The following is a 9,449-nucleotide window of genomic DNA, read 5'->3' on the forward strand; positions in this document are numbered from 1 at the left end:
AGGACATAGTCTAACTAATAGATGAAATAGTTTATTGGCTAGAATCTGGCAATATAATTTTTAGTAAGATTGTGATTTTTTATTATTTAAAATACACTTTTGAAAACATAAATGGATTCAACATCCTAAAAAAACCCCTGTCTCACTTGATCTTTGTAAATTAAACAACTTAAACTTATGATTTTTAAGTCTCTATATGAATTTGGATGAAATTGCCTAGAAAAATGTTCAAAAAAGGCTAATTCCTTCTATTAGTTAGATTGCCCCATATTAAGTTTTGTTTCTATAATTTGACCATATTCCAAGATCAACTAACAGGTAAACTAAATAAATCACTAACATATAAATCATTTAATCCATTAATCCTAATCTATAAATCACTTAATCCAATAATCCCTAACCAATTAAGTTTTAACCATTGATCATAACTTCAAATGCTTACAATTACTAATCCTCTAACCACTAACCAGTAATTACTAAATTTTAACTTTTTAAACTTTCCCTTCTCAATCATAATTAATTCTATGCTTAATCATTTAATATATATTATTAAATAATCTACATAAATGTGAAAGAATGAAACTTTATTAAATATCTCATACCCAAGGAAAATCCTAACCACCATCAAATTGTAGAAATATCTTGAAATTTGTAGTTACTAAGTAAATCACACTCAAATCAATAGACACAAATTTCTTCTACTAAATTCTACGAAAGAAAAAATGATAATATAAACACATGCAATCATTCAATCACAATGCACAATTTTTTTACTAGGGCCCAATTGTGAAAAACCCCTCCTCTATTTCTTCAATGCTTGAAGCTCAATCTACACTGCAATTATGGTCTCCTCCTCATTCTCTGGCCAATACTTAGACAAAATAGGTCTCCTGCTTCCTCCTATTTCCTTGTGCAATTCATACTCCTAAATAATAGGGAAAGCTCTTATTTTCATGTGCATTTCCCAAGAGAGTAAGTTCACCTGCATGCACAAACTCTATACACTCGAAATGATATATGATACAATTAGAATTGTGCATTTTCCCTACACATCACTAGGAAAATCGAATTGCATGCATGAATAGGGTTATTTTTAGTAAATTGACTAGTTAATAGAGAGTTCAATGAGTTAACATCAATTACAACTACTCAACTTAACTCATACTAACTCTATTTTAGACTAGAACTTAGTTAGCTGATGTTCAAAAAAGATAACACCTCTAGATAGCTATATCTTAGCCACCAACTAGTACGCAACTATACTAATATCCCACCAACTCGAGTTGACTAAGTTAACTAAGTGATTTGTCCATGTCACTCCTATTAACTTCCTACCAACTCATCCTGCTAAAGTGGAAATTCGAATTTCTTCATTTGACTAACGAAGCAGTCAAATGAAGCCTTTTCCTTCTACAATTTAACACTCCCTCTTAGCTAAAATAGGGATCTGAATAACAGAAATCATGGTTCTATGGAACTCGAACTCGCCTCTTGACAAAGCCATTGTCAAAATGTCTCCATCCCCCTCGTCTGTAGGAATGTATTGTATCATAACAATCCTCCTCTGCACATAATCTCTAAGCTGATGGTACTTGATGTCTATATTCCTGGACCTATCATGAAACACGGGGTTGTTATAGAGTTTTCTACAACACTGATTGTCACAGTGGATCAATGCACACTCCAACCCCTGAATGAAGAGACCAACCAAAATATTCCTCATCCAAATAGCCTTGCATCCTTCTTGACTAGAACCCATATATTCAGACTCTCCTGAGATGAGTGCTACAAATATTTGTTTCATGTTGTACTAAGAAATTGTTGTTGACTGAACAATGAAGAACGCTCCCGATGTGATTTTCCTATATGAAGGTCTCTCTCCCTAATCTGCATCTGTGAATCCTTGGAGCTTCACTCCATCAGTCCTCCTGTACCATAAACCAAAGTATATTACGCCTATGAGGTATCTTAGAGCATGTTTTGTTGCTTTCCAGTGATGCTTGGTAGGCTACACCATGAACTGACTAAGTTGGTTCACTGCAAAAAAAATTATTAGGCCTTATGTTTACCATGTACATCAAGGACCCCACCAACTATCTACAAATAGTACCATCTACTTCCTTCGCTATAGAAGCATCCTATTTCCTCCATTTAGTACCTAGAGGAGTCTCCATGGATTACGGAATCTCTAAAGAATTTCGGAGGTGTACTTCCCATGTCCAACAAATATCTCTACATCTCCCTACCACACCTCTAATCTACAAAAGTAGTACATCAAACCCATATCCTTCATCTCGAACTCTAGTGCAAGGTCCTCCTTGTAGGAATGGATGAACTTTCCATATCCCGTCAATATCAAATAATCCACATAGAGAATTAAGATGAGAAGACTTCCATCTACCATAACGTAGTATAGATTCACGTTTTATTCACTCTTAGTGAATTCCAATCCTCTGAGATAAGAATCTATGCAAGTGTACCAAGCAGTAGGTGATTGATTGAGAGAATAGAGAGCTCTCTTGAGCCCACACACACTCATGTCTCCCTATTAACGGTCTCAAACCCCTTAGGCTTCTCAATGCAGATCTCTTCCTCAACCACTTCATTGAGAAAGACAATTTTAAGATCGATTTGGTGGATCCACTAACCCAACTATGTTGCCAATGCATGTATGGTCCTAATATATGAGTATCTTGCCAAAGGGGCATTTGTATCCTCATAATCAATTCCCTCCACTTGTGAAAGACCTTTGGCCACAAATCTGGCCTTGTATTTCTGAACACTTCCATCAACTGCATGTTTCACCTTATAAAACGACCTGGAACCAACAACTGACTTGTTCTCAGGTATGTGAACTAAATCCCAAACATTATTCTTCATCATGGAGTTATCCTCCTCCACCAACAAATCCAACCAAACTTACTAGGAAGTTGCCTCTTAGAAAGAATATGGCTCAGAATACATCAACTCTCACATGAGTGCCATATATCTTATATATTTGTTTGGTGATCTCTTTTTTACGTGTAAAGAGTTAGGAGACCCTACCCACTCTTGAGATTCATGCACCAACTTATCAACTATCTTTGTCTTCTTCCTCCTCCTTTGGATGGTTGTGTGTGATTCGGTGCCTGCACTCGGCTTGCTCTCTTCTTGTCCACATGTGGTTGCTCCACATCGTCCTCCTAGAATGTCCTCTTCCCTTTGAGAAATATCTGACTCTGTGGATGTGATTGAGACTCCTCCTTTGGAGCTAGAAGCTCCTCCTATGGTGGTGTGCTCAACTCCCACTCTAGAGAGCTCATCATGGCTTTCTCCTCATCAAATATCACATCCCTCATCATAATAGTCATCCTGAGTGAGGGCATGTACACCCAATAAATATGAGATGTCTTAGAATAGCCCACAAAGATCCTCCTCGCTATAGTGGGACCCAAATTTTTCATGTTATCTTTTAATACATGAGAATAGACTATGGATCCAAAAATGTGAAAGTGGGAGACATTAGGTTTCCTTGCGGAGAAAGCCTCTTTAGGTGTAATCATTCCAAGAGTTTTCTGAGGGCTCCTGTTTTGCAAGTAAATAATTGTATTACAAGATTCTGCCAACAATGATAGTGGTAATCCCTGGTCATGCAACATTTCTCTAGAAGCCCCTACAATACTTCTATTTTTCCTCTTCGTAACCCCATTTTGTTTTGGGTAGTGGGGTGCAATCAACTCCCTTCTAATAACCTACTTGGAAAATAATTCTTTGAAGGAATTAGACACATACTCTACTCTATTGTAAAAATTGCAAAGTCCAACATATCACAATTACATAACAGAACTGTAAAAACAAAGCCATGAACACTCAAACTGTGAACCACCAACCCTAAGTGAGGGTTTCAACCACATATTCATACAAAGCCATAGACATGCAGACCCTTGAATAACAAACCCTAGGTGAGGGTTTTGATAGAAATTGCAACTATAAACAGAAGATTGCAGTCAAGACACAGTGGAAGCCCGAAATTCCAAAGTAGTAGAGCATTGCTCATAGTGTGAGCCATTCGACAAGCAACGTGGGTGACAACCTGTTGTTGGGAAAAGTATCCAATTCGGAATGCCCCTATCCCACTCTAAGAGGTGATAGTGCCTTAGCAACAAACAAGGAAACTTATTCGAGTATTCTTCTTTATGAAATGTAAATGAGGAAGCAGGATCTAACTAACCTGTGTCTTTCGCAAGTTTGTTGATCCAATCGCTCCTCTCTTCAGTAGCTCCCAGCTCCCAGCTCTCTCACCGGCGTAGCTTCACAGAATTCCTGCAAGATCACAAGAGAGAGAAACTACAAGAAGATACAGATATACATTCATAAAAAGCTCAAGATCATATTAAGCTAAACATGTAAGCATAACAAAACATCATTGATACACAATCATGTAGGAGAAACTCAAATAGTTTATTGATAGAGTAATAAAGTCCAAGAGGAGATACAACCAAGTGAGGCCCGATCCAGCATCTACCTCCCAGCAAAGGAATCCCTTCCTCTCCTCCACCAAAGCATAAATCAACCAATGTACTAATCTCAATCTCAAACCAACAACAATTCTCTGCAAAGTACAAAATTCCAACCCCCTGAACCTCTGGGTGAGAGATCCATATATAGATGTAAGCAGAGAGGATGAGTCAGCTTATGTTTTGACTTGTGGCTTCTCTCTGTCAGTTCTTGCTTCCACTTGGAGGTTGAGAACCTCTTACTCATCACTAGTCGAATTCATTGAGGCAAGTGTCATTGGAGAAGATTCTGGAAGCTTCCAGGGTCTTTCCACCTTGTTGAATGAGCTTGCCATTTGTCATTTCCCGCTCAGCGCACCCTGGTAGTGCTTCCACCTACGTTGTAGTGCAACTAGCCAGTGTAAACTGTGCATTTCAATGCAGACAGCTAGTGGAGCCTCTGAATTGATCCTAAATTGACTATTTCTGAGTAGTTTTTGGTGGAGAACTTCTGGGAGAAGCTGTCATTGGTTGACCTTGTTCCTTTAGGAGCTGTAACAACATCTTTAGGGACTTTGGATCCCTTGAATTATGGACATTTCATGCTTATAGCTGTAAGGCACAAAAATGTCTATAACAGTTGCCCCCTAAAGTATGAGGCCGTTTATCGGGTGAAATGCTTTATTAGAAGGATCCGAAGTTTTTCCAATGCTGGGAGGAGACCTGTAATAAGATACAATACAATACATTATTTTTCATACTGCTTTCATGATCTAGCTGAGGCGGGCATTCCCATGCTCAGCTTTATAAATTCATTTTTATGTACATAGGACAGACAATTGTCTGATGATAGACTGATGATCCTGCTGAAATCATCATCCTTTGGTAGGATGATTGTCTGTGCTGCAATGCTGTACATGTCAATGTCTTTATTTTTCCTGAATATATATCGCAGCCCCGATCGATGAAACTAGATCCGGGGTCTTCAAACTCGTTCGATCTTCACTCTAAGTACAAGTCAATCCATGTGAGAAATGTTCTGAAGTCGAACATGGAAAGACATCGCTTGATTACCAGTCAATGATGTAAACTGTTAACAAGCGCGAGAGGAATCATCGATAATGATAATGACCCTCAAGGTACTGCAATACAATTCACGTGGTGTGAATAAAGGACTTGGCGTCGAACACCACGCAAAATCTTTCGGTCGAAGGTCATTGATGTATCCCTATCGCCGGAAGTGAGAAACTTGCCATTGAGGCATGCAAGCTTCAAAGTACTGAGGGGGGTGTTCCTAGATCAACTTCTCGGATAATGAGCTGATGTCGACAAGAAGCGATCCGTCAAAGGAGGGCCTCGATGTATCCCACATCAGTGACACGGAATGGAGCAAATGATTTTGATGGAGGTGAAAATGATCTGATGATATATGGTTCAGGGTGGCAGTCATGAAAGGATGAAGGATAATGTATGGTAGTGGATGGGACACGGTTGACTTCTCTGGATGACTTCTCTTGAACATATCAGCGACACTTGTGTGATGGATTGGTAGCATTTACCCCAAAGATGGATGGTATGGCGAGACCATGGCGATGTGACCGGTGAATGAAACAACCCAACCCGACTCAAGCACGGAGTGGAAGTGTCATGTTCAAGAGCGACTTGCTACCAATAAATTTCTTTGAGTTTCTTCCCAATTTTTCCCCAGTCATTGCTGACCAGTACCTCTTTATTTTTGTCAAGCTTGAGGAGGATAACATATGCTTGTTCTATAATTTTCCCTTCCGGCAAACCCATCGATATGTTTTAACGAGCCTAGCGATAGTGAAACTCGTTCTCGTCTAAAGACAAGTTTGTCGCTATTTAATGTTTTTAACGAGTCTAGCGACAAAGATAACTCGGTCCTTTTCATTTTTAGAGAGTCTGAAAAGGTACGTAAAGTCAACTCCGAAAGTCCTTTTTCGTCATCTAATCCCTTAAGCCCGAAAAAGTATAAAACAATATAGAAGGGATGAGTTTTCGATAGTTTTAACGAGCCGAGCAAAACAAGTGATCGATCTTTTTGTGCAATAATCCCTCAGGTCCAAAAAGATTAAAATCTAGAGGAGGGATAGCTCTTCCGGTCGCTTTAACGAGCTAGGAGGCCAAAACTCGGCAATCTTTTCATATTTTACGAGTAAGATGAAAAGAGCTTAAAGAAGACTCATCTTTTGAGGAACGAGTGATAAAACGGGTTAGCAGCTGATTCCAGGTAAGGGTTGGAATTTTCCAATCACGGCAGTGTCACAAGGATGGCTAGTGAAATCCCTCTTTGCAGCTATTCCTCAAAATGGGTAAACAATCAGTATGGAGGTGAATGATCGGCCAATGGAAAAGTGGAGGTGATGGTGCAAACACGACCAAAGATTTAATGGCTGATAATGTTACATTCACGGTGGTTATTTACCGAAGGGTAGTTCATTTTTTAACGAGCTTAAACGCGTAAAAACACTGCTCGGTCTTATGTTTATTTTTTAACGAGCATGAACTATGTGCTAAAACTGCTCGATAATTCATGGTCTAGTTTTTACGATTTTTTACATTTTTGGGATTCATAAAAGTAGCTTTGCCTTCTCAAAGACTAGTACTCGTACCACTCAATTGGAGAACTCATCAAATCTCACTTAGAAAGGACTGAATAAACTCCTCTGGCTCAAGCACGCTTAACTGCTTTACGAAAATGAGATTTACAAACACCAATGATTTCACTTTGAACCATACGTAAAATAGCTGTACCCTCAATTGCTGCAAAACTCGGTGAATAACATTTTTGAAAATGAGATTAAAACCTCTCATTTTACCATTTCATTTGAACTTGGTTTGTTGGAGCTTTGGAGGTGCCTCTTCCCCCTTGATTTTCATCAGCTGATTTCGGGGGATTCTGTGGACGATTCTCGGTGCCGTCTGGACCAGGTAGGAGCTAAACTTGAGCTCTTTCTTTTCATGGTTTCCTTTCTGCATTCTGTGCTTGATTTCCTCTTTTTCTGAGCCCCTGGGGTTTGATGGGGTCGCTCTGCCATCAGCGCACCTTGGGCACTCGAAACCTGCGTTGAATGTCAAGCAGTATGAAGGCAGTTTGACCTTCAACACAGGTGGAACACTGTGCAGGGTGCGTTGGGTGCAGAAAAGGATTTTATTGCACAGTTTTTGATGAAAATTTTTGCCTGTTTCTCATCAAAACCAGGATCTAACTCATCTCATGTTTGTTTTTCAGAGATATTGGAGCAAAATGACCCTTACATGGCGAGAACAAGAACATGAAGAAGAGGACATGATTGCCCTACGTGATCCGGTTACGGTGAACGCGCTGCGGAACTGTGGTTTGCTGAAGTTCTTCCACATCTCTAGCATGAGACAGCAGATCAACCTATTGCAGTATTTGCTCGATGCTTGGGATCCTATCAACCAAGTTTTCCAGATTAGGGGCAAATCTATCCCCTTGACCGCAGTAGACATTTACTTCTTGACTGTCTTGTCGAGGCGGGGTGCCCCCATCTCTTTGTCAGGTTCGGCCCGAGGGAGTGACTCTGTCAGAGACTATGTCTGCCAGTATTGCAGGGAAGGATCTCAGCCGAGTAAAGATGGCAAGATCGTTATCCGTGAGGTTGCTGACAGGTCCCTTAGGTCTATCCTATACACTATTGGTAGGATGGCCGGTAGTGCATCTCTTCATGTGGCCAATAGATCCTATGTGCAGCATGCCTTGGAGTGCCTCCAACCGAAAGTATTAAACTTGTGTGATGCAGTACTTCTTCAGATGAAAAGTCAGTTGACCAAGGTAAAGGACGGGAAGTTGAAGAACTTTGGGTTTGGTTCTATTTTGACCGCCTTCGCCTTGGAGAAGATACCACTGATGCAGCCACAGTACATTGCACTCGACTTGCCTTCTCCTACTGAACCACGCATGCAGAGGTGGGTTGATCACATGTCTAGGCATGCTGGTCAATCTCAGATTTCTTTCTCTGATACCTTCTTCAGGTTGTTTGAGCGTCAGGAGATGGTCTTTTCCGAGTATCCATATGTTGGCATGGACTTTCGGGGTGATCCAGATTTGGTACTGTCGGATGGCGAGCAGTGGGGCGCTATTGGTAAAATATTCGACCATGTCACTGTTTACTATTTTTATTCATAATGTCCTTGTGCTTTATACTATCAAGACTTTAATCAAACTCATGTGTGCATGCAGATGTTGGTCCTGTTCGCCCAGCAGTTCGCCCGAGAGCACCAGCCGCTGCCCCAGCAGGAGAGGCTGCCGGGAGGGTTATTCTTCGTGACCTTGATGTGGTCGAGACCCTTATAGTTGTGCAGGAGCAGGTTGAGAGCCTTACTCTCGGCATTCGAGACGTGAGGATTGATGAGTTACCTTTATAGTTGCAGCGGCATACTAGTGGTGTGCCTAGACGATGGACTCGTCTCTTACGCATGATCGCACAGGCCATGACGTGCTATCATGAGCATCACTAGACTAGGGTGCCCCCTAGCATTTTTGAGTTTTTGGGTCATGTGACCGATTTTGTCTTGGTTACAGAACATTATATGTAAACCATAAACAGCTTATATATATATATATATATATATATATATTTGATTTTCGGGGTTTTGTTCTGGTTGAGTTATGTGATCCATATGTACAACATTGATGATGTGTTTCTTTTTATAAATGTCGCAAATGTCTATCTAACACATAGTTTTCTAATGAGTCGGTTAATGTGTTTAAGTTTCTGGAAATATGCTGGTATTGAATTAAATCAAACTGTCTTTCCAAAATCTTAACCCTTAGAAACATGCGATAAATGGCTGGATTTCAGACGGAATATATACCATTGAGTTGTAGTATTACGAGTTGTGAGTCTAGCCTGACGATTAGTCGGCGTATACCATGGGTGATGGCATCAGAGAGCAGTTCTATCAACGCGCTATACTCAGCGATGTTAT

Source organism: Pinus tabuliformis, chromosome 8 (genome assembly GCF_031772625.1).
Source record: "Pinus tabuliformis cultivar Carrire ecotype Pingquan chromosome 8, CPIR1, whole genome shotgun sequence".
Lineage (NCBI taxonomy): Eukaryota > Viridiplantae > Streptophyta > Pinopsida > Pinales > Pinaceae > Pinus > Pinus tabuliformis.